This window comes from Sylvia atricapilla, chromosome 2 (genome assembly GCF_009819655.1).
Source record: "Sylvia atricapilla isolate bSylAtr1 chromosome 2, bSylAtr1.pri, whole genome shotgun sequence".
Lineage (NCBI taxonomy): Eukaryota > Metazoa > Chordata > Aves > Passeriformes > Sylviidae > Sylvia > Sylvia atricapilla.
In genome coordinates this window covers 32,991,752-33,018,046 of record NC_089141.1, presented here as the reverse complement: position 1 = coordinate 33,018,046, position 26,295 = coordinate 32,991,752, and the positions used below count along the sequence as shown (strand labels likewise).

General features: G+C 42.1%; 1 long non-coding RNA gene across 2 annotated transcripts; it reads left to right on the top strand.

The window, feature by feature from the left end:
* Positions 1-445: 445 nt before the first annotated feature.
* On the top strand, positions 446-25,946 carry LOC136375645 (uncharacterized). 2 transcript variants are annotated; one of them, XR_010746096.1, is made up of 4 exons: positions 446-1,984; positions 2,186-2,314; positions 24,386-24,620; positions 24,749-25,946. It is a non-coding gene; the product is annotated as an uncharacterized lncRNA (long non-coding RNA). The 2 variants fall into 2 exon arrangements; XR_010746094.1 differs by having other exon boundaries at positions 446-2,314.
* The last annotated feature ends 349 nt before the right edge of the window (positions 25,947-26,295 follow it).

Below are 26,295 nucleotides of genomic sequence, written 5' to 3'. Positions count from 1 at the left end.
GGGTTTGTAGTTTCTTTAGGGTGACCACGGCACGGCGGCGTGCGGGGCGTGGACTTCATTTCCCGGCAGATCCCGCGCTGCGCGGCCGCGTTGGGGAGCGGGGTGGAGAAGGAGGCGGTGGTCGCCGCCATGTTGATGGCGTGGGACGCTTAGCTGTGGAGGAGCGGTCGGGGAATCGGGTTAAGATGTCGGAAATAGGGGAAGGGTGGGAGTCCTGTCTTGGTTTAAGGGGCAAGAAAGAGCTTGTGCGAGCGGTTGAGAAAGAAGGGGAAGGCTAAGGAATAGCCGGCGGAGCGGGTAGGGGAGGGGGGCCGTGAAGGTCACGGCCGATTGTCACTCGGTGACTGCCGGCTCTGGGTGGGGCAGCGCCTCTCTCTGCTGGGAGCCGGGCCGTGGGATGGGAATCTGCCCCGAGGCTCGGAGGGGCCCACACGGCTGCGGCGGGCGGGCGGTGAAGTGGCGGCTGGTCACGGCTGCCGGGGCTGTGGGCGCAGGGGCGGTGCTGGCCGCGGACGGGGAGGCCGCTCTGTGTGGCGCAGGAGCCGGGGCGGGTCCCGTGGCTCTTGTGCCCCCCGCGCCTTCTGGGGAGAGGGGCCCGTGCAGTGCCACCCACGGTGCTTGGCCCTTGGACGAAGTGCGGCCTTTGGGTTAAAGAGCAGGGCTGGCCTTGGTGGGGCCGCTGTCAGAAGGGAGCAGATTGGGACATGCCGTTGTCGCACACCAGGTGACAGCCTGCGCTTCGCTAGTTTGAGGGCTTTTTTTTAAGGGTTCTAGCTCTGTCTGATGCCTGATAATTGCACTAATGGTGTCTGCTTGTCAGAGACATGTGGCTTGGTGTGACCGGCAGGAGGAGCTTTGCTTTCTTTTAAAGTCCCTAGTATGTCTGGAGGAGGGTAGGTTTAGATTAGATACAAGGCAGAAATTCTTTACTGTAAGGGTGGTGAGGCACCATCACAGGTTTCCCAGAGAAGCTATGGACACCTTGTCCCTGGAGGTGTTCAAGGCCAGGCTGAATGGGACACTGAGCAGCCTGATCTACTGGAAAGTGTCCCTGCCCATGGCAGGGGAAGGTTGTAACCAGATGGTCTTTCAGGTCACTTCCAACCCAAATGTATAATTGTATGTGCATAGACATGTAAATCAAGTTTAGAGAAGCTGAGAGAGCAGGTGAGATGGTGTAAGATGTCTCAGCATGGTATGGGAGCTGCCAAGCTGACTTGATTCCCCACTATTTTGCCTGTGCTTGCTGTCTAATGTTGGTGTGGCTTAGCCAGCTGATTAGGTGCTGTCTTAGTTTCTGCCCTGTGGCTGGCATGCAGGAGGTAGGCTGGAATTTTGAGCAGTGGTTTTAGGCTTTCTTGTAGTGAACATTATCCCTGCTTGTCCTAGTGTTTTGTGTTGGGGGATGGGAAATGAGAAATGGGTGTCAACCAAATGAGAGAGTAATCAAAGCTCTGCGAGGCTTAAGGGGACTGGAGTTCCCTGAAACCATACATGGAAGGCCTGTGCTCGAAACTGGAAGGGAAAAGGGTCAAAGTGCTGCGTGGCTTGTGGAATAATACCATTTTGATTGCTGCAAAATAAAGCACTTTTATATGCCAGGAAGGTACATAATTGGAAAGAGTCGTGAAGAGCTTTGCATACTTGCTTGAAGTCTTGGCTAAAATCCAGTAGTTATACAGCTCAGGTAAAATGGAGTTGCAAGGGTTTGTTTCATACTTTGGCTCCTCCTGGAGGTAAGTAGGAGGCATTTGCTCAGGGTATTGCTACACAATCACTACACAGGTGGTGTGTTTGCCACAGGATACTCCAGTGCTGGAAGAAGGGTATCATGAGATGTTCTGTGGTGCAGATATTTCACCTGAACGTTGCAGCCTTTCACGATTTGCCGGTATTTCAGCCATGTATGCTATTCTTTTACCACTTTAGATGCAGCTCCCTCTAGTTCAAGAATCTGAACCAGTTGTATGGCATCCTGCAAAAGGTACAGTGTTCTGAGGGTGCTTCTCCTCACAGCCAGGTTCTTCTGTTTTATCATATTCCTCACTGAAGAAAAGGAGTGATGAGAGTGTAATGCTCTGTTAATAAAATTCATAGCATCAGTAGTTCCGTATATCTGGAAAATTCTGAATTACAAGTACAGCCGCTTTTATTTCTCTCCTAATGCTGTTTCTTCTTTACGCAGATACCTTTACATTAGATGAGCTGTGGGTGAAATAAAGGGCACTGGCATGATAACTTCTGTCACAGCTGTTGTCGGCTGTAGACTTTAGGCCTATGCTTTTATCTCTGCAGCTGATACCTGGTAAGGATGGTAAGTATTACAGTGGAATGGTTTGGTCAAGCTTAGTTATCTTTTCTATAAAAAGTGCATATGAAAATTTTATCCAGGATGGTCTGCTGGCCGAATGACAGTGTGTTTTGTTAAACTGGTTTAGAAACAATTGGTTTTACTTGCAGTGGTTCTCTTCACTCTCTCCCCATTCCCCTCCAGTCAGTGCTGCTGCTCTGAGGAGGATGCTGTGCACTCCACTTTACAGATAATTGTATTTTGTTAATTTATAACTTAATTTCTTTTTCTGTGAGTGTAGACGCCACTGATGTCTCAGCTAAGGTAGGAAAAAGGAAATTACTCCAGAAAACTGCCCAAATGAATGCCTGATGCAAGAGAGAAGTAAAACAAGTTTTCTCTGTGTGTGTTGTTCACTTTGGTCAGTTTTGGGGAATTTGATACTTGCCAGTGTATGGATCTTACTTGTTCATAGTTTGTCAGAGATATTAATGATGAAACCTGTGTTACGTGTCTCAGACTTGGATAATCTGTTCACCTGAAAGTGCTAATGTCCAAATCTACCCTGACCCAACAGGCCTTGATTGCAATGTCTGTAAGAAGCTTACAGTCGTATTGCAGAAATAAGTGGTGTGGCTGCATCTCCTATGAAAAAATAGAAGGTGACAGTAGAACTGGAAAGCTGCCTTTGGCATTTCTTAAAAACCAGTCTGCTATGCTTTAATGCTGTTAATGAAAACCTACTGCAGTGTCTGTGTGATGATCAGTCTATGAAGCTGAGAGCTTTGTGTGTGCTTTACTGACATCCTGCACTGCAAAACCTGTGGGTTGGTGTTGTTACTAAAGTGATTTTGGTCACTGTGGACTCTGGTAAGCAACCACCCTGTTTCCTGACCTGGAGAATCAGTTGGAAGATCCTGAAGGAGGGATGAGGAAGATAAGTAGGAATATGTGATGACTTTGCTCAAAGAAGAAAATGCACAGTCTAAGTTTAATCCAGGTTCATAGGTAGAAACCAAGCATTTGGATGCTTAAGTTGAGTATTCACTGGGTACTATACAAAGCCAGGCTGCATGAGAAGCAGAGATTTCAAGATGAAGTGTACAAATACATAATTTTTAAGGTGCGTGGTGGTCTACTGTCACTGTCAACATCCATGTCAGTGCAGCACAGAGAACTGTTGGGGTTGTCTCAGTTCTTGGAAATGATGGTCAGGCATAATGTCTTTCCTGGTATTCAGATTAACTGGACAAAAAGATTTGCATGTGTGTTCAAACAGAAAGTGGAATATGGTTTCTAACAGTGATACCATCTATGCTGGTCTTGGCATCTAAATTTTAAGATCCTCTTTTCTTAATTATCCCAGCTGTAAAACTTAGTTGTCTGCAGTCCCTTTGGAGGAGCGGTGCAAGTGTCACTGACCAACTGCTTATTTCAAAGCCTATGGGGGAAGGGTGTAAACTCTTTCACATTAAAGTTGCTGCTCAGATGATAGTGGATGAAGAAGCTGTGATGAGGGTTGTTTTACTTGTTTTCTATGGAGCTGTTTACCAAAAAGTTTCTGGAGCTGCAAGGAGAAAGGTGAGAGGATGAGTTCAACTGGGAAGAACAGGTGAGTACTTGTATATCGTGTTACTGTTTCCAAGTATCTTAATAACGCAAAGAATACGTTGTGAGCTTGGAAAAACAGGAAAGAGTGGAAGACTTCTGTGCCTTTTTAAAGTGTTCTAAATAAAATTGTGGGGAGGCAGCTGTTAAACCAATATCTGGAAGAGCCTGGTATTTCTGCATAGCTAAAAGAGTTAAAGTGACTCTAGAAATAATTCTAATGACTAATTATAAAGTGTTATCCTTTTTTTTTGTCTTTCAGCAAAAAGAAGAGTGCTCCAAGAGCATTCAAGAGTCAAGTTAGGATGGACATGTTCTTCAGCTGAAACATGGCAGCAGTTCAGTAACAGTTACACAACAGGAAAGGGTGTGCAGGCTGCTACAAGTCCCTGTGTTAAGATCTGGTGTCTGAAAGAACACAGTAGAGAGAAAAAGGGTTGCTTCCACAGCTTTGAACTCACAAGTTGGAAAGAGGGCTCATCTAATACTGGAAGAGGAAATTGATTTTATTTTAGATACTGGAGAAGATAATGACAATATGCAGAACAATATGCAGAAGTGCTAGTCAGGACATTGAAAATCTGCAAATAGTTCAAGTATAGGAGACTCCAAGACTCCAGCTGTGGGAAGCTCCCTTTTGGAAGGCACACAAGCTGTGGAGGAGAACTTGCTAAACAGAAGGAGAATCAAAAGTTGTGCAGCTGTTAGCTACACATGGATATATCTCTTAATGTGGGATGGCCTGACATGACCACTGCAGATCATAAGGCTGTAGGCAGACTGCATTTCTCTTAAAAGGATATATGCCACTATCCAGTTCAGAACCACCCAAACAGCTGCAGTTTTTGTCACATTCTCTTAGTTCCTAGAACAATAGCTTTTCTTGGTCCACCTAACTCCTGTGCACTGAAGATAAGCCTTCCCCATCCCTGGATTGCTGGATAATGGCACACAAGTGTGGCTCAGATGGATCCCAGGGCTGTTCTGGCTTTAATATACACGATAGGTGCCCTGAGCACTTCCATGTGGAACAAGGTACACCTGGAGTGCATATTTAGATGTACTTTGTGCGTGCACTGCCCTATTCAGGATAAAGCTTGATAAGACTCTCTATTGCATAAAGCAGGTGAATGTATCACACTGAGGTTATGCTTGGTGTGGACCTGACTCAGTTGCCACTAATCTCAGGAAGGTCTATTTTTGTTGTAGTGTGGTAAACCTGAGTTGGTAACTGATACTGTTCAGCTGATGAGCTTCTCTGTGCCAGAAGGGCAGTCCGTAGCTGACAAATACCCAAGCATGGTGAATATTCTTTCAACATTAAAAAAAAAAAAAAATCTCAAGGGGAGGGGACAGAGCAGAGGATTTTTAAGTGCCACGTAAATCCTACTGAAATTAAAAGCTCACTAAATATCTTCACTGAAAGAATACATTTGGGAAATTAACCTCCTTTGACAAGGGCAATATGAGCCTTTGGTTATGGCAAGTGTCCAACATTTCCTTGACTCACTCTTGTGAGGTTGTAGGGGAAGAGTGTTGGATGAAGGGAGAGGGAAAGCCATAACCAGAGGTTAATATTTAATTTTAGCAACTATTTATGTGAAGTGATGCACCGTTAATAATTTTCAAAGGAAGTCCTGCACCTAAATTGATACACTGGAATCCCTTATCAAGGGTGTGCAAGTGTCTTTGGGTTCTTCAGCTACTTGAGTGCAGTGGTGCAAAATTACACATTGCTTCCTATATGATTCAGCTTAAAATACAAGCTTGGACAGTGTCAGTACCAAAACAACAATACTTCAGTCAGAGCATTCCTCAGTGCACACAAGCCATTTCCTTCTGAGTACGTAATGCTGCACTGTGAAAAAGCATGCAGCTCCTAGGACAGCATCATTTGATTGCCTTGCCTGTGGCACAGTCCCGGGGGGTTGGTCTCTTCCTTGCCCTCGACTCTTTACCTAAATTTCTAGTATTTCTGTACGTTACCACTGGTTGACTCTCATTTTTGGCTGGGGTTATTTTTGGTGTTTCTTTGCAAATGCCTCTTCCTGGAAAACTGGCAGCGACAGTAAGTATCTCAGGTTCCTGGCCAAGTTTCCACTCACATGGTTTCACTTGCTCCATTCTGTGAAGTTATTTACATGTGGTGTCCCAAGGATGCAATTTAGTGGGTTGCTTGTGGAGCTAACCTTATGTCTTGGCTGCAGTACACATGGGTTACACAAACCTGCTTCCTCATGAATTCAGTGGGTACTTGTGTGGCCCTTGGTTTCCTGATGCACAACTCTATTAAAAAGATAATGTAACACTGCTCTTGCAGAGATTTAAAGATGGTCACACTAGCATTGCTCCCTTCAGCTGCTGAGTTGCATGACTCAGAATGATTTCTGAACCTTGTTCTGCACAACACCTAGGGCTCGCAAGGTGAGGATATGTTCTTCATGTCTTAATTGGTCTGATGTGCCACAGTATAAGAAAGATAGCATAGAGACGTGTAGTTGATGAGTTAAGCAACCTTGCTCAAGGTAGTCTTAACCCTCATATTTTGGTTTTGATGTGTATCAACATTGTTTTGTTTCTAGTAGAGCCTCTTTGGGCATGCATTCCCACATGGTGTAATTAATTGAATTCCCTGCTTTTGAGTTCTTGAAAAATGCAGTTGCATGAAGCAGAGACAGCGGTGGCGTTGGTAGTTTGAGTTTGGTGTTACCTTCTGCCCTTGCCTTACCGTGCTGCAGTACACCATTCCCTTTCACACCAATGCAACTACTTGGAGCAGCGTATGGAGCTATCAGTGTCCTAATCAGGGTGTTAACACTCCCTTCCCTGGGTATGCTTTTCTGTGGGTCATTGTAGATGTTTGGAAGAAGAGGTTTGTAGTTCTCTGGCTTTCTAGAACTTGAATTTGGTTTGTGAACTAGTTCCAGTGTTTTCACCATGGCACAAAAACCAGGTGGCCGGGTGCATGTGAGAAGTCCAAAGTTGCTGCCTTGTTGCTGAAGTCTGTGACTCATTTAAGGATGCTGTTAATTTTGTAGGGGAGGAGCAGCAGTGTCCCTTGTGCATATGGGTCCTTTTGTTAACCACGTTTTTCTATGTTAGGTCTCATGACACAGCTTTTTTTGTGGTTTTGCTGTGTGTAGCCTTCTGACCAGGCAGCAGCAGCTCAAGAGACCCTGCTGTGTGAAAGCAGCACTAGAGTATGTTCAATGTACTCAGACAAATCGTTGAGCAAACAGAAGTGGAGTAAGATGTGGAACAGTTTTCTCCTAACTTTGGGTTTATTTTTTTATTACTGAGACTACCAGTATATTTTTCTCAGATGGAACTAATTCTTACTTATTACCCCTGCACACATAGCCAAATAAAATTTTATATTGAACAGCAGAGTAGATCAGAGAAAAAAAAAAAGAATTGGGTGCTAAAATGTTTAATGTATGCTAGGTGAAAACTTAATCCCTTACTATTATTTTTGCAGTGCTCCTGCTACTAGTGAAGGCTGCTCTGCTGTGAACTCTTAACTATGCAATTATGATTTACTTTCTCCATTCTGATAATGGTGGATGTTGCCTTCTGATGAGGACAATGAGGTGGCAGCTGTTTCAGAGAGACCTGCAACAGCGCCACTGTACCTTCTGTACCTCAGTGGATGTCAGCTAAGAGTAATTGCATCCCCCAAGAGTTAGATTGTTGCTGCTGTTAACCTTTCTGGAGAAACAAACATGAAGTAGAGGCAGGTGCAATTCTCTCATGAGTTGGCAGCCAAGTGGGTGCTCTGTGTCACCAGGGATGATGGGTACTCACACTTTACTAACTCACAGCAGCGAGGTGCATTTGGCCTCCTGAAAACTTGTGCCCGCTGGAAGCTCTCATCTCCAGGGTAGATTGTGACTGGAGAAACTGCTGTTGCAGTGCTACCTCCTGGAAAGAGGGGAATGATGAAATTGATGAAATGGAGTTTATTTTAGTAAGTCCAATGAGAATAACTGAATGTTATTCATTATAAATATACAATAATTCAAAAGATTTTTTTTATAGTGTAGATTGTTTATACGTATGTATCTGGACATCTAGGCATATATAAATGTATATAAAATGTATTTAAATACATTTGTATACATTGTTTTATATATTATTCATAATTTAACACTTTAAAATACAAGTTAGTAAGTTGGGAGAATCATGGAAAAGGAGAGGAGCTTTGTGTTGTTGACAAACTCATGGGATGGAGAAGCTATCCCATCTTGAGAACAAATGAAGCACAAATGTCTGGTCCACAACAGGTACAGTTGGCATGAATTGTTTTGCTAAAATGTCTGCTCACATCTGCCTTTTAAACTCTACTACTTGAGAGGGTGGATTAACCTTGTCGGGAGTACATGTGACAGGCTTGGCCATGAAAGCAAGAATGTGAGGGATCTCACAAGTTTCTGTCAGTGCTTGAGTGATGTGGCTCTCTGGGATGGGTGGCATCACTGGCATTCATTCTGAGTGGCATTGCAGCTTCATTCACATGGGTTTGATGGTACCTCAGATATCACAGCCTTTTGCTACAGTCAGCTCTCTGTTACTTGGTGTACAAATCACATCAGCCAAGATCCTGCTTTTGGGATATATCTGCCTCACTCATTCTCTCTTTTATGACTGGCTTTGCTTCTTGGGTACTGTCAATTTACCATCTTATTTCTCCCAAAGGAAATGTGTGCCCTGAACTTTCCTTTGCTCTGGCAGTGCTTTATGTGTGCAACCTCCAGGTAATATTCCATGGATATAGGGGAATAGCTATCCCAATCTTTCCTGAATTTACTGCTCAGCAGTCAGTGACATAGGAGGAAAAACAAAGCACTATTTTGCTCATGTCCACCATCCACAAATGGGATTAGATTTTCATCACCGTTTTGTTTCTAGCTAATGTGTCCGCCAACACACAAGTTTTCCAAATTCCTTTTGCTTTTCTACTATTTCCTTGTCCATACGTAGTACATTACTCTCAGTGTTTAGTGTGTGAGAAACCCTAGGATAATTCTCTATAGTAATAATTTGTTAGCTGTGGGGAGATGGAGATTCTGGTGGCTGCAGAATTCCACCTATAGCATCCCTCATTATAAAGAAAAAAGTAAGCTTGGAAGATAGAAGCGGTTTTTAAATCTGGATGGGGAAACAGATGTAGGAACACTTAAAAAGTAGACAAAAAGTGCTCTTCATGTGCCAAGTTTCATATATTTAACCTTTGCATTTTAAAATTTTAAAGTTGTACCTTCTATTTCCTAAACTGATGACATCTGAGGAAAAACAGATCTCTGTGGCCAGTTGCTTCAAATACCTCCAATACCAAAGTAGTGTTTTGCAGATGCCCAAGGAAGATGCAGACCCCCAGTATTGCTGGGAACCAACCTGGAACAGCTAAAATACAATAGTGCAAAACCCATCAGCAGGCTAAGCAAACTCAGCCGTTCGTCATGTAGACACGTTATGTCTGCAGTGTTCTGTGTGAAAGCTGTTATCCCTTGGAAAACTTGCTGACGCATTTTAACAAGGAGAATGAGACTTAGCAGTACCTCTGTAGGGTTCCCCTAATTTTAACACATTCATAATCATAGTCAACTACTGCTCTCTCTTTAGTAAAGATTATACTTGAAGCCATTATCTGTAGATAAATTACTTTATTTTATTAGCTGTAGATAAATAACTTCTTGATACAGTTTTAACTATTCACCCGTTTTCATATGGCCTGGTTTTGACATCAATGGGTAATGTTCACATTTCTTAGTCCAAAATGCAAGGTGGCTTTGAGTTATTTCTTTAGAAAACAGTAAAAATCATTAAAAAAGCCCTAACTTTCAAAACAGAAACATTAGATACGTATTTTATTTTAAATGAAACAGATGCAGGTGGTTGTGCCGGTCAGTACAGGATTTGTTCAGGCAGGGTTTGAGGTTTCCTAGCCCACCTGTTTCGCCTGCAAAGCAGCAAAGAGAACACTGTTTGTATTAGCAATCATAAATCCTGTTCCATATCTTCTGTCCTGGCAGAGTCGTAGGAACACGGCTGTAAGGTGAAACCCGGGCTGGATGCAGCTGTAAGGGGAGGGAGGGAATGGAGCTTCCACTTGTAGAACCCGAGGCACCCTGTGACGCGAACGAGCACAGAGAAGGGCCTCTCGCTCCCTCCCCTTCCCAGCTGTTCTCGGGTCACACTGGTCAAGGCTTTAGGGCAGCAGAGCACTACGTGGTGCTGCAAAGTGCGCATCAGGGGCGCTGATCTCTGCTGGCTCTGGCTCTGGAGACGCTGCTGTAGCTGCCTTAGCTGCTGGCCGACTGTACCACCAGCAGAGGGTAGCTCTTAGTTTACATATAGCTGTAATGTTTATACACTCTACAGCGTGAATACTGAGCGTGACGGCCTCAGGGCTTCCTTTAGTGCCTAATACTTCTTCTTTAGTTGGTAATTACAAGAAAGAAATATCTAACGAAGATTTTTGTTTCAGTTTTCCCTCGCTGATTTGTTTTTGGATTTTTCTCCTCTGGCATTATTCTTCCAAGTAAGAATAACCAAATATAGTTAAGGTTAGAAAGACAGATTTGAAATAATGTTGGTGTTGATTGGGAACTACTTCTGCCTAGGAGTAAGGTATTTGAAATTAATAATTGCATAAGTTGTCAGTGCTCTAGCATTTATTAGGGATTGAAACAGAAGACACTAGTAGTGAATGAAAGTAATTTCCCTGAACTTCAGACACCTAATAGATGCCCAGTGTGTGCTTGGGCTTTCCTTGCACTCTGTGGAGAGCACTGCACACTTCCCAAGATTAAATTCAGTACCTCTTGCCCTGATTCAAGATCTCAGTTTAGAGAACACAAGTTAGCAGGAGCCTGAGCCCAAACAACACTGGTGCATGTATAATTATTCTCACGTGGAGTCCCCCTATGTGCGACAGTTAACGACTAGATAGTTAATTATGTGAGTAGCTTATGTAGGAATGGGCTCAGCTCTTGTGTCTGTGTTGCACGGAGACTTAATTTGTCTCTTGAGATGTTTGTTCCTTTCCATTGACCACAGAGGAAGCAGAGGTTAGACTAGTTCGAAGTTAGGTATCTGATCTCCACATCCAGCTGAGATACAGCTCAGCCACCATGCCTGCAGGCTGCTGCTAACATTGGGTAATGCTCTGTCTTTGAAAGTCTGCACACACTTAGTAGATTTTATGGATCTGATTTCACATTTAAGGGAATAAAGTGTAACAGTTAAACTCATGTAATTAGTAGACAGTCATTAACTTTTCTGAAATCAGTAGAATTCGACATAGGACCGTGTGTGCATGAATAAGTAGTTCAGGCTGTTGTTGACTGGAGACCTGTTGAGAAGCTTTACCAAATGTAGTAATAAATGATGATGGAATATGCTTCATGTTTTAATATAGAGTGATATATATTCTGAACTAGATGTTGTGTTCAGAATTTTCCTACATATCTTTAAGTAGTTTTTAAAGTTTGGATTAAATTTCAAACATTTCTGTTCCTTATTTCAGATTATTTACCACTCAGAAATTATTTTCAAAATGGAATTCCTATCTAAAGTTCTTTAATTAAAAAACCCAAACACCTGAGTACCAGCAGTTTTGAACTATTGCAGAAGTGTAGCAGAGATGCAGCCTTAGTATTCACTAGTGCAGGTAACATTTCTCTGTCTGCAGAAATAGAGCAACTTAGGGATCAACTCGAGCAAGAAATTGAAGAGACATCTTTACAAAGGCTACAAACAGCCGATGACCTCTGGCTTTTTCTTCCACAAAAGACAGGCAATACCAAACGTGAATAGGATTAAATTCCTCCTCGTTGGCAGGTATTAAGCATTTTGAACCCATTTCCAAAACCATGTCCATGGTGCAAGAAGTGTGTTTGATGTATGTAAACACAGAGACATGCCACATCAATGATTAAGGGATTAGAGGAAAAGAGTCAGGAGGATAAGAGAAGGTTATTGCAGACACAAGGGTGTATTCATGACACTAGCATAAACGGTTGTTCTGGAAGTTTCCAGTCTACACCAGACTATACAGAGCTTTCTGCAGGATTTAAGTGTGCCCAGCACTTGTGCCCCGCTTGAGGTTAGTAAGATGGAAAATCCTGTGTGTGATTCCTTGCTGTAATGACCTGTTTGTATACAGATGGGTTTCAAGTTATGGAAATGACCCATGACTTATGAAATAGCCTCTTCCTGTTTGCAATGATGCGGTGAAATATTGAGTCATCTCTAACCCTTGAGCCTTCCCTGTACAAGCTCTTTGTTGTTTGTGACCTGTCCTCTGGGATTTGGATTGAGATACCGGACAACTGTTTTCACTTGAACTGATTCCAGTTTTACCAGTTCTGGATAAATTATTGCTCTTTCTTAGGGAAAAGGTTTGATCCACATCACTGCTGATTAGAATTATTATAACTTACTGAAAAAAATACCTGTGTTTAGTTACATTTAAATTAATGAATTAAATTTAAATTTAAAATTAAAATTACCTGTGTTTAGTTAGGTTTAAATTTATTTGGGGGATTAATTACTTGTATTTACTGTATGTACCTAACTGTTCTACCAGAGAGTAATGAGTCTAGGGGTCCACAAAGTTCTGGATTCAGATGGAAAGTACACACTGTAATGCTCCACCAGATTATATTACACTGCCTTTCGGAGAGAGGCCCTAATGCCACTGAAATCTCAGCAATATGACATCTGACCCTTCAAGAGATGAAATAGAGTAGGTGTCTGAAAACATAACACAAAATCTTTTGTGAGGTATTTCGTTGGGTATTTTACCCTTTCTCTACAGAATATAGCACAAGCTTAGGTAGAGCAGGTTGGATGGCCCTAATTTACAGTGGTTAAGTTTAGTTCAACTTTGACAGAACATCTTGGCTGAAGAGCTGCATTTCTAGTGGCTGTGCAGACTGCTTGGTGTGCTGCCAAATAGCTGGAGATTGCAGAGCGATGTTGTTGTTAATTCATTTCTGTCTGAGAGACATTCCTGTTCATCTCTGGGACAGTGTCATAAGTCACTTATTGGTTGTGCTCATCACTGGACCTGATGTAAACTCAAGCATAATGTATATGCCAGTTTACAGCTACTGTGCCTTCCTAGAAGCAGCTCATTTTAGCTGTTAGCCTACAAAGAATGGGGAAAGAAGGTGGAACAAACCAAATTACATCAGTGGGGCAAAAGAGCCAACAGTTTTCCAGGTTTGAAGTGCAATGCCTTTATATATTGACAACTGACAATTGCTTCATCAAAGCACAGAATTTTGCAAAGTCTTTGACAAGTTAAATACAGATGCACCATGAGGCATTTTCTTGTGGGATGTTTTAATGGCTATTCTTGGTTTTCCCACTGGGATCTTGCTTTCTTAGAGCAGAGATTTGTCACCAGTTAATTGATTTGTCTGAACTTTCTGCCAAAATCAACAAGGAAGGAATTGACAGGATGGACTTTGGAAACAGGGAAGTTGTGACATGTTTGAAGAGAACGCATGCTCAGAGGAGGGTCTCCTTCTCCTTCAAAAAGCAGTTTCCTGTCGGCAAAACAAGCTCTTCTCTTTTCTGCACTTTTGTCTCTGCCTTGCAGCAATGCTACGGAGATGCTTCATCTTGTGAGAAGCCAAAGGAAAGAGATTTACTAAAGAACAAACTTGCAGATGATATTGCAACTCCAGTCATTCTATTGAGTTGAGCTAAGGCAAGCATTAAAGCAAGCTGAGACTGTAAGGATTAGAAGTCTTTGCAGTTATTACAGGGTCTGTTTTTCTGTTGACATGCTGCAGCTTCTATGACAAAGGGAAGAAGTACATATTGGTACAACACTACAGAAAAATACCACCCTGCTGCCTGGTCATGGGTAACAGGGGGCAGACATGTCAGTCTCCTGAGAGAAATCATCAGTGCAAAACTTGGGTGGTTGAAAACTGCCATTTTTTAATACTGAAAGATCAAACTTCAAGCAGCAGAAAATGTGAGGCAGTGCCCAGAGCAGTTCTATCTTTCAGAAATGCAGCTAAACACAAGTAGCCAGGAGTTCGAGAACTAACTTAAAACACAGATGATGCCACTGCTCTCTCCATTCTTCTCCTCACCTTTCCCTGAAACACTACAGCCAAAACCAACAGCACGTCTTCCCAAGCCTCAGTATTCACTCACACATAAAGAAGAACATGCGATGCTTTTTTAAATCCTCTTGACAAGTGGTATATGAAAACTGTTTAGCTATGAGTGGAATGTCCTCTTACAAAATGCCAAACAGCCTTGTGTTTTTTAGACCAAAAGCTAACAAGTTGAACTGTGAGCTCTTATTACTTCTTCTGTTCCTCCACAGTAAGGATCCAGAGTGCTTTAAAAATGCTGAGAGCATGAGAGTGATTGACAAGAAAAGCAGGAATGTAATGACATACTGTGCTGAAGAAATTTTAATTATTTTTGTAAAACAAAATTGATAGTGATGGAGGTCCCACATTTGCAATTTGAGCCAGGAGCCAGGGCTGTTTTCTCAACCATGACCCTTATACACTGCATCCTTATGTAGGAACACCTAATTTGGTAAAATCCCACAGTGACTTTAGGAAGAGAGATCCTAAGGAATTAAACAGCTGCTTGAACCATCCATGTTTTAACTTTTTCTTAGTGAAAGCATATCTTAATTTTAGTGTGTGCAGTGCATGTGTAAGGCTCTTTCCATCATTTTTATTACTGGATGTGTGCAGTGCTGAATCTCTAAGCTTATGGGTTTGGTTCCAGTTCAGTGTGGGCACGCAACCACCTTGCCATTGAATTAAGTATCTCTGTATGGAGTTCATGTGAGTTTTTTAACAATTGGTAGCTGATAACTAATCTGACATGAAGTGACAATGGCACAGAGAGCAGTAGTTGTAATTACATTAAGTTTGTCAATAAGAAATCAGCAAAACTTTGGAGAAATTTTAACCAACAGCATGAGTGAAAGCTGGTTCTGCACCTTGGGTAGCAGATTATGGTATATCTGGTCTGATGCCAAGGGTCCTAATGTTGGATTTATTGAGTCATTAAGCCACGGGCAGAGAGGAGGAGGGTGAACTGTGTCTCTGACAGTTGCTAAAAAAGGAGAACACTGCCATTGGTATGTTCTCAGTGAAAAAGCCAATGCTATGTGGAAACTGCTGTTGGAGATGATTCAGCCATCATCTGTCCACATGTTAAATCTTCATAATACTCTGTAACTGCATAGAGATGGGGAAAACAATGTGAAACTGCTAACATGTAAAAGCAGGGAGATCAAAAGATGTGTCGCAAGCATTTGTGTAACTGCACTTGTTGAACTGAGCTTGGGTACAGTTCTTGTCTGCTTGGATCATTTAAATGGCCAAAGACCAAAATATACCCTTAACATCCCACAGGCACCTATATCCAGTAATGGCAGGGTCCTCCAGTGACATGTCAACTGTGTTAAAATATTAACTAAATAGTTGCTGGGTTTTTTCTGGTCAAAAGAAAACTAGACCTTTATTATATTCCAAGATAAGCTTGGAAAAAAATTACTTTTTTCATCATGTGACCTGGCTATCCACTGTGGTATCTTGGTGACTGGATAAATTGGATCGGCTAATTTATTGACTTAACTGAAAACACAACCAATTATCTAAAATATAGATAATTGATTTGTTTTTCATTGGTCTGTTGACATTTTAAGTAAATTAGGTAAATGTGCTTTGTGAGATTCATGCATACATGGGACAGGAGATGTGTTTACTTCATCAGCTTGCAAGCTGGGTCACAGTCTGTGAGGGCATACAGCTCTGGGGTGAAACCACCAGCCTCCTGCACCCATCTCCACAGTGACTACCTGCATCCCTTCCATTAACAGGCTTTACATCCCCAACAAAGTGACCACAAGAGATACCTATCTTGCAATACTGACAACGCAGTTGTTTATATAGAGTATAAACATGCTTGTGCACTCTGGGTGCGCTAACATGCATTCATTTACCTGTGTAAGTCAACACAACACACAAAATTGCCAAATGCCTTCACCTCTAATGAACACCTAGCTGGACATACAGCTGCTGTGGAACAGGACAAAGCAGGCAATTACAGAGCATCTAAACTGACTGCTGCAGGGCAAAGCAGCCACAGCCTTGGGCCTCCTGCAGCTTGCAGGTGCTACCTGCTCTCTTCATGTTCACTGTCTGTTGTCTTCCCCGGAACATGGTGTGTAACAAAATATACAGGCTGTTGTTTTGGCACCAGGGAAGATGCTGTCCCTGTCTTGGATGCTGCAGCTGTGGTTGGAACCCTGGAAAGGGGACAAGATGGGGTTTTTTTTTAACAAGATGCAGTTAAGCACGATCGGTAGAGTGAACCACTTTAAGGATAGGATGGACAGAGAGAAGTGTTTGGAAGAAAGAACCTAAATTAACAAGGAGTTAATTAAAAAAAAATCTGTTTCTGTTCTGCCTACCTTTAAGAGTGCTCTGTTGTTGTTGTTGGGGTTTTTAAAAAAGTATTCCTTTATGTTTAACAAAATCTGATTTCTGAAGTTAAGAGCTTTGTGTTTTGAGATGTCTGTTTCAAGGGAAAACTGGAGGTAGGTCTGCCCCAAAGATCTGACTCTACCAGAGTGCTACTATAATTACATATGTTTATTACCTCCCAAATGAGGAGGTGCCTGCTTTAAGGTATCTTGCAGGATTATAATGTGAATTCCTTATTTAATTGCTGGAGATGCTGTTCCTCTGCCCGTGCTTAGTGGATTTGCACTTAGTAGATTTGCATGCTTACATGACAAGAGCAGATTGCCCAACATAAAGATTTGAATGTAAACCCATTGCTAAACTTTGGCCTGGAAGCATGAAGTTGTTCTTCTGGTCATTTGCACGTACAGGAGGTGAGTACAGAGGTAAAGAGCAATAAAAGGGCAAGGCAAAAGAGAAGGACTCATAAAGCACCCCAGCAGAGCTACCCTGTTGGCCTGTAGCAATGAGTCTGAGTTTTGCCCCTTTAATGCTGGTGCCTTTGCACACTTTGCACCATGGGGCCCTTTGTAACAGATCCAGAGCTTGAACAAAGTGTATTTGCAGCTTCTCTACTGTTTATGACCTGGTGTGTACACTTTGCAGGGTTTCACATAGTGTGAGCGTAACAAATTTATTCCTGGTGGGAGCAGCAAGGGGGAAAGGGCAAAAGGAGAAGCCCGAATTTCTGCTGTCAGGAAGAAAATGGAGATAGAGAAAATGTAAAAATATTTTATTTGAGCAACCTACTAATGTATCTGCTTGCTAATGAGTTCTGCTGTAAATCACTAGCTCATCAGTATGTATGTATTCAGCTTATTTGGTGTATTTACTTGGTGACTGGATAATTCAAATCTGCAAATTTATTGACTTAACTGAAATTGCAGCTTAAATCATATAAAATGTGGGGTAAATACATAGATGAATTATCGTGGGTTCGCTTTATTATGGGGCTAGACTGTCTCTCAAAGCACTGAAGTGGTTAATTAGGCACAGAAACACATAACTTTTACCTTTGTCTACATATGTATACGTGTCTAAGATGCTCAAACGCAGTATTGTCACATATAAACCCAGCTCAAAGCAATAACTGGCTGTGATGAGGCCAGAAACCTGTCTCAATTCTATCTCACTTGGCACATCTCCAAATGCTGATTCTCATGCTGTATCCCAATATACTAGCTCCCAGTACAAACACAACAGTTTGTTAGTTCATTATGGATTGTTTATGATTGACAATATTTACTGTATGTACATTTTGAACAAACACAGTACAGTACATAAACAGGGATATTAGGCAGCTGTATGTTCCTACACCATGCAAATAAACTGGAGCTGGAGGGTTTTTTTCCTGCTAGCAACTCAGGCAAACAGATTGTAAAAGCAGTTGGGAATTAGCCCAGGACTTTTATGATGGTTGTGAGGAAATACATTGTGAGTACTTCTGTAATCATTGCATTTAGGTCAGCCAGTGAATTGTTTTACTGTAGAGTCTACGGAGTCCTCAGAATGGCTGCACTTAGTTTGGCATTTCCTGAGGGACAGGCAAGGGCTTTAGGCATGGCCATTATGGCAAGATGTCACTGTGCTCATATCACTTTGTCTTGCAGTTCTGGGGAATGGGCTGGCAGGCACGGATCTGTGGTAGGACCCCTCCTTCAAGGCCATAATTTCTGTCCTCTCCATGTTCCCCACACCAATGTGCCACCATTGCACTGAAGTGATTGATGAGCAGGGTCTGCTCACACCGTTGATGAAAGAAGTGCTGATTCATGTGGACCTTGTGTGGGATCCCTTGGGCAGGGTCTGCAGGGACGCTGTGACTTTAGCCCCATCCCACTCACTGCCAGCCACTTTGCACCTCCTCAAAACCTTTGCAGCACAGCCAAGGCAGCATTCCTTTTCAGTATATTGAAGTGATTGCTCTGCTCACTCAGGATGGTTTTCCCAAGAAGTGTGGCTGGTGGTATCTGTGTGCAAGTACAAAGCTCTGGGGATCCTCTGAATATGGATGCAGGCAGGGTATTCCAGCTTAGAAGTCCTCAAGAGCAACATAAAATGTGTATAGTCATTATGTCCTTCTGTTTATTCTGACCCTGTACAAGATGAAGCTATGTGTCATATGCTTAATATTAAACGGACTGAACAGGTTTCTTTTTAATTCTTTTTAATTCTTTAATCTTCTTACAAGATACAAAATAGGCTTAAGTCAAAATGTGAAGGGTTGAGGGGGGCAGTTGCTCACTTGGCTGTATTGTGATGATGACAGCTGTCCCCTAGAAGGACTGGGTTTGTCGAGCACTGAGCACTCTCCTGAGCAGGTTTATGCCTCCTTGCATAAAGGTTTCCATGAAGATTTCTGGTAGACAATTGCACACATAGCAAAGGAAAGTCAGAATGTAGTTAAACCTCCCAGCCCACACACAGTAACAGGAAAATCCTGTTTGAAGAAGGGAAGAGCCTTTTCTGGATAACAAGAGATAATGTGCAGATAATACTGTGGTCCCACCACTCTCTATGTGGTTATCCTGGTAGCAGAGTCCAGCCCACTGTGGTATTTTTCAGTGTCTGTCCCGGGTGGGAGAAGGAGAGAAGAGGTTCTAGGAAGTGTTTCTGCAGCTGAGCTAATAGCAAGTGTATTTTAATGAACACACAAGCTTGGGGGCACTGCAAGAATAATTTGTTCTCTGATCCATGCATGGATTTTCTTGTCCAGGCTGAAAATTAGAGAAGAGATGTGTTAGTAGGGTTGCAAGCCATCCAGCATGGGAGTGGGAAAAGAGGGGTAGTGTGTCTGTTCTGTCTCCTACCCAAGGTTCCATGGGTGTTAATGTGGCTGGAACCACAGCTGTGTTAAGAGTTAAAGCACCATCCCAAGACCAGATTTGCTCTTCTCAAGAGAAACACTGGGAACCTTATGCAATACAATAGACACAAAAAGATTTTTCAGCACCATACAAAGCTATCGTTGGGCTAATAGTGTAAACTGAACCCCCCAAATGGGAGATTTTTAGTCTAGAATCACAAAAGTTCTTCCCAGAATAATGCCCTGGGGAGAAGTATAAAATTAAATTCAATTAGAGGGTGTTTCTTTCTAATCTTAGCGAAGAGCTAAAAAGAAAGATACCACCTACATTATCTATTGATTTTGGGGAAAACTACTTTTCGCCTCACTGCCAAAGCAAGCATTTTCTGATGGACGGGGTTCTTTTGTTAAAAAAGGGAGCTTTGCTTTTAATTAGATAACGCTAACCAAACTAAAAAACCCACAAATGTACATTTTTAAAAATGTCTTTTAAGTCTTTGCCAACATTTCCATTTCCTTTTTTTTTTTTTTCACAATAGATAACAAAGACAATAGTAATTGGCAACATTGATTTATCTGAAAAAAGTCTTATCAAACCAATAGCAAACCTTGCATGGGTAAACAGGTTCTAGGAGAGGAAAAAAGCACTGAAAATGTCCACTTGACCAGGGCTTTTGCCTCACATAACAGTCCCATAAGCAAAGCAGCTACAACTTCTAAAGGGGTGCAAAACTGGTTGTGTAACTGTTCTCAGAAAATATTTATCAGTGATTCATTGTCAGAGCACAGTGATGTGCACCTGCAGGCATCCATCTCAGGTTTGCTTCCATAAAGACATAAGGGAATAGCTCTTCCTCTTCAGAGCTTGATGTTTACACCATCTTTTTTATTCCAAATTGATTTTCACAGTGTTAGTGCAAAGATCAGATGCTCCTCTGTTAGTCAAATCCTCGCTCACTGTGAGCATGCAGTTGTGCAGTCTGTAAATTCATTCCATAAATCAATTCCAGCATTTCTAGTGGGTTACTGTAAGGTGTGTAACTTCAATACCATCAATAAGAAGTAGGATCTGATGGCTTTGGTCTTTGGAATTAGCAAATTAAAGACCAACCACCTTCAGTTCCTTCAATTTGGAGTAGATAAAGAGTTATTTGTAAGAATTCAGAAAATAACAACGAGAGGAGTGGCAGCTACCATGGATTTGTCAGATATAAATCATGTCTAGTAGTAACTACAATCAAATTGCTTTCTATGATAGACTAACCGGACTCATAAATAAGAAAAAAAGTTGTAGATATCATCAGATATGTGGACTTCAGTGAGATTTTTGTCATCATGCATGTTCATAAACAAACTAACTGAAACCCATACAGGCCCAGTACAAGTCTGGTTTCGTATAGTTGCAGCACAGAAAGGTGGCTACAGGGGTCTATTCAAGTGTTTTCAATGTTTCACTAACAGTGCAGATGATGGAATAAAAAAAAAACAAAAAACACAACTCCATGTCCGAAGTTTACCAATAGTGCAAAACTGGGAAGGCCACAGTTACAGTGAAGGATGGGATTCAATTTCTAAACAAACTTGGCAACCACAGCAACATTTTCAGGACTGGAACTCAATGGGGACCAGCACAAAGTCAGACATAAACGCATGAACAAACAGACACACATGCTGAGTAGGAGCTGGTAAGTAGCTGGTTTTCCCAACAGGATATGTGAAGTAAAAAGAATCACAACAGAACTTCTGTCACCTGCCATATTTTGCACCTGTTGTCTCAGGCAGAAATATCAGTTGCATGAATATGACTGGTTTAGGTCTTTCCTCTCATGTGGATCTGTGTGCTGTTGCTGTTTGGAGTTGAAATCACAACCAGAAGTCTGTAGCTTTCCAGTCTCCCTATTCCACCGAGTTGACAGACTAGGAATGTTTCTAAAAAGGGACCTAGGAAAATCAGATGCATCCTTCCATACCAACTTCAAACATTTATTAAACCGGTGCAATACACAGAAGCCTCAAAAGCCCCCCAGAATATCCCACAGCCAGAAACAGCTGTGATGAGAAGAACAGGGAGGCGGGAGGGGCTGTAATTCATGTGGCAGCTCCCAGCACAATGATCTGGCACTTACAGCCTCCTGCAGATGCAGGTGACCACTAAAGACATGTGACATTGTTGTGTTTTGACCCAGATGTGGGAGAGAATCACAAGTGTAAAAGTGAGAAATCCTGTGAATTGGGATACACACAGTTTAACAGGCGAAGTAAAAGCTGCACACACAAGCAAAGCAAAACTAGGAATTCATTCCCCACTTCCCATGGGAAGGCAGGCGTTCAGCCATCCCCAAGACAGGAGGGCTCCATCACAGGTAACAGTGACTTGGGAAGACAAATGTCATCACTCCAAACATTCCCACTTCCTTCTTTTCCCAGCTCCATATGCTGAGCATGACACCTTATGGCCTGGAATATCCCTTGGGTCAGTTGGGGTCAGCTGTCCTGACTGTGTCCTGTGCACCCCCCAGCCCCCCTGCTGGTGCAGTGGGGTGAGGAGCAGAAAAGGCCTTGGCTCTTTGTAAGTGCCACTGAGGAATAATAAAACCAACCCTGTGTTATTAGCAGTGTTTCCAGCACAAATCCAAAACACAGCCCCATACACTGAGAAAAATCAACTCTACTCCTTCCAAAACCAGCACACACTTAAGTGTTAAAGGACTTTTCATCAGACCATGCTGTAACACAAACAAACAAATAAACAAACAAAAAGCCCGTTACTTGAGCAGAGGCTGGGCTAGCTGCAGCTACATTAAACACTAAAACAACCCAAATACTGTTTAACTACATAGAATTTACTCACAAAATTCTTGGGCAAATTCTTCTTGCAAAAGATGAACTAGACCTTGGCTCACCCAAACACTGCTGTGGACTCCATCCAATACTCATTGACATTGATCTCATAATCCTTGACATCTATCCTGTATTTGCTGACATTCATCCCACATTCCTTGAAAATAGCTGTAAGAGGGGATGTTGCTGTAGAAGAAGGAAGAGTTGAACTCTCGGAACTGAACAGCAGAAGTGTGGTTGAGAAGGGGATGGATTAAATACTGGACAGATAGTTAGCATAGACAGAATTCAGAACGACAAGGGTTTACAACTTGTACAGAGGGAATCCTCTTGAATTTGTGTGTAGAAGCAGCATTTCAGTTCTCCATCTTAATGCCAAGTTTTAATGAGCCCTGCGTAAACAGAGCCTCAACATGGTGAGTCCCTCCCTGACCTGGGTACGCAGTGCTATCTGTGCTGGTGGCTGCTTGTGGGCAGAGAGAGGCAGGCAGATCTGAAACACCAGGGAATCCTTTCCAGGTTAATTCCAGAGTGTTACGTGACTGCGTGCTCTGTCCATGAGAAAGCCAGCTGCCTCCTTGGCAGCTGTACTGCATGAGAGATAGCTGGGGGAGTGTGATGCCATGTGATAGGAGCAGGCTTAGTTAAACCAGGAGTCTTTCCCATTATCTCTCTGAAAAACAGTTGACAGAGGCTTGCTGGGGTTGCCCTTAAAAAAAAAAAAATTAATCTCTGAAACAAAATGTTTCCAAAATATAGTCTACTTTAGTAAACATGCCTACATGCCTTTAACTCTGTAGATATTAGTTCCAGCTAACTGCAGATGCTTTCCTTGGAGCTTCCAGCCTGTTTGTAAGGAAGGCATGGAAAGCTGGCCAGCAGAAATGTGAATTATTTATGTTCTTGCTGAAAGCATGAACACTTGTCACTAGAGCCTTGCTTGATTGAATGGATCTGCAGAGACAGTTTACAGTTTCTGTAGCAACCCAGAACCTTGCCCAGCAAAATGTCACCCAGCTAACACAGAACAATAATAAATATGTGTCCGGGTAGCTGAAGTTGACACGTCCCAGAGTAAAATATATCTGGGTTTTGAGTCCTCCAATCTCCCAAGGCCCATTAAGATGTCATTTCAGAAGGTAAACTGGTGGCAAGTCAACTCCAGTACTAGTAACAATCTAGCTGTGGCAACATGGGGTTTCCAAAGTTTACACAGACCTTCCTTAGAAGGCAGCAAGTCTTTAGCACCAGGAACAGAAAGAAAAAAAGGTGTTGGGGTCAGGCTTTTAGTGGTAGCCCACATAGTTAAACACATTGTAAATAAAAATGTGTTTCACAAGACTTACTGTCACATCTTTGGGCATTATGACCACATACCAGATACTGAGTTTGATAATGCTGTGAAAAATATTTCAGAGATCTTTTAATTGCCGTGGTATTTAGTATAGATTGACAAAGACAGGAATATGTAGATTCAAGAGTTTCTTTCCTATCTATCCTTAGTCTTTGATCTTGGCTCATTGCTGTTTGAGGTCTGTCTGCCTTCCTGCAAAGATGAACACACCACAGTGAAAATGTTACAGAGATTACAAGCTGCCAGGACTATCTTGCAAAGCTTTGAAAGGCAACACAGGCTGGTACATTTGTCTAGACATACTAAACATATTTTTCAGTATATCTGTATTTGAATTTTTCCTAATTATCTACCTAGCAAATGTTCTTTTGCTAAATATATTTATCATGTCTTAAGAATTTCTGAGGCTATGAAACCCAAAACATATTAGAAAAGTTACAGTACCCAGAATTTTGAAAGTAATGTTAATAGATGTTTCTTTCATCAGGCATCTCCAACTCAGCTGTACTCGCTGGAAAAGTAAACCACAACTTTTTGTGCTTCCACAGACCTGCAATTCCAGCATTTCCTACGTTTTGACCTTATGAACAAAACTAGGCTCTCCACATTCAGAACAACCCAGATGCTTAGCCCTAAACAGGAGATAATCCAATTATAAAAAGCTTGTGGTTATTTGGACAGAGGTCACCAACGTACATCTCTAAAGGTGAATAAAAATGAGAGAAGCTGCCTGACACCTACGGAACCTGCACAAGGAGTAATCTAGCTGGCAGATGACAGGGACTTGGTTTATATTTAAAAGTTTCGCTGGTTTAGCAATAGCAGGATATAACAACACTCACCAATCAATACAGCTTTGCCGGCAAAAACCCACAATTGTGGTTTCAACAGCAAAACACCCTTTGTAATTCTGGTATAAGCAAGAGATAGTTATTAAAGCAATTTAAATTGGATCCTGTCTCTAGGAGGGTTTACCAGGTCTTCTGCCGCAGCTACATTGGCAAATTTTCTAGTCAAGGCTGTTCCAGAAATCAGCTGCTGGAGAGTGCTGGGCTGATGACAGCAGAGCTGTTTTGGAAGCTTGAGGAGAGTATAAAGCTTTGCACCCTCACCCTCTGGGAAGGCCACCGAGAAACACAGCCTGCTTCCTTAAGAGAATCTTGGCTGGAGAACAAAGGACTTCAGCTCATACACAGAGGGGTAATTTGCATCTCATTAAACCAATATTTAAAAATCGGCACTGTGTTTGTTTCTCTAGTGTTTGTGTTTTTCCAGACATGTCAGAAAGAATGCATTTTCAAATAGGTTTTTTTTTCTTACTTTTCCAGAATGAAAAGCAGCCAGAACATTTCTGGATGCCTAGAGATTCTTCACTGCCACCACCCTCCCTCCTGCCCCTCCAGTCCTCGTATAGCTATAAAACAGTTCAAAGGAATTTCATAAAACTTCCTATGAAAATTCATCTCGTAACATAAACACATAAACACAAGCATGACTATTCTCAACTATAGATGTTTTGGAATGTAATAAATTCTTGGAAGGTGTTTTACCTCGATATGTTTTCTTATGTAGTACTACTACAATTTCATAGCTATCCAACAAAACTTCCTTAATCATCAATTGCTATGTGGGTCTAATTTAGAGGATTTTAGCGGCTTTTATGCCAAAAAAAATCTACAGCTGCATCTATAAAAAGCCCTCAAACGGCCCAAATAACCACACTTTATCTGACAGCTATGTCGACTGTGACAGGAAGCAGTGGAATACAGCTGCACCAGAGGCATTTCTAGGTGATGCTTTCAGCAAAGCTATGCTTTTGATAGGAGGTTCAAGAACACATGTATGAAGGGTGGTTTTGTAGGCATAGAGAGACCCACACTCTGTGCACACTGCTGGTACAACACAATTCCTGTAATAATAAACACAAATAACATGAATAATAAACAATTCTGTACTAATGATCAACTTTTCGTTAAAGAGCCCGAGGACAGAGTTAATGGGTATTCTTGTGCCACCCTGAGTGAGCTGCTTCAGAAATCGCTTAGAGCACGGAGTGTTCCCACGACTCATCGGCACACGGGGGCATTACGATCAACTTCTCACCACCAACCTGGCGAGGTACAACTGGCTTCACATGAAGACTGGAAAAGGCAAATTTATAATTATAAAAGGTAAACTAATATTACACTAAAACATGACATCTGTTCAGGCACATTGGGTGTACTCAGTCTCAGGGAGACGCTCAGTTCTGGAGGCAGCAAACTGCTTCACCTCACATCAGGCTCCGTCCTTTCATGATTAGTGAACAGCAAATCTGGTTTTGAGAGTGCCCTTGGACCACATGGTATCCTCATCAAGGCTGTTTTGCTTCTATTATTGGTTTTGCTCCTGTAATTAATAGGAATGAGCATTCTAACTTACGAACACGGACTTTGGAGGAGGAGCTAGATTTCCCCACCCCCATATTTTTCCCCTAGCAGCAGAACAGTGTGTTCTGTTTCTGCCAAATAAACTGAGTATACATTATGGCTTGATTCCTGGTACATAATTAATATTCTTCATAGACAGTGTAATTTCAAACAGCTGGCTAATTTTTACTCTGAGAAAAGGTCTTGTGATCCCAGCTTTGGTCAGCCAGGGACGGAAACTCCAGTTTTATTTTCTTATCTTGTGGTGACACACTGTAAAGGCGAAGTGGTGTGTTCAAAGTACAGCGTTTTGAGGCTTACAGGAACAAACATGAGCATGCAATTCAACAGGCAAGTAAAAGATGCTGTTGCATTTCCTGTTCCCTCCTTTCCCGTTTTTCATAAACGGGATGCAAACGTGAACACAGCAACTAAACTTTTAGCCAGATAAAAACAACAAGCAGCAC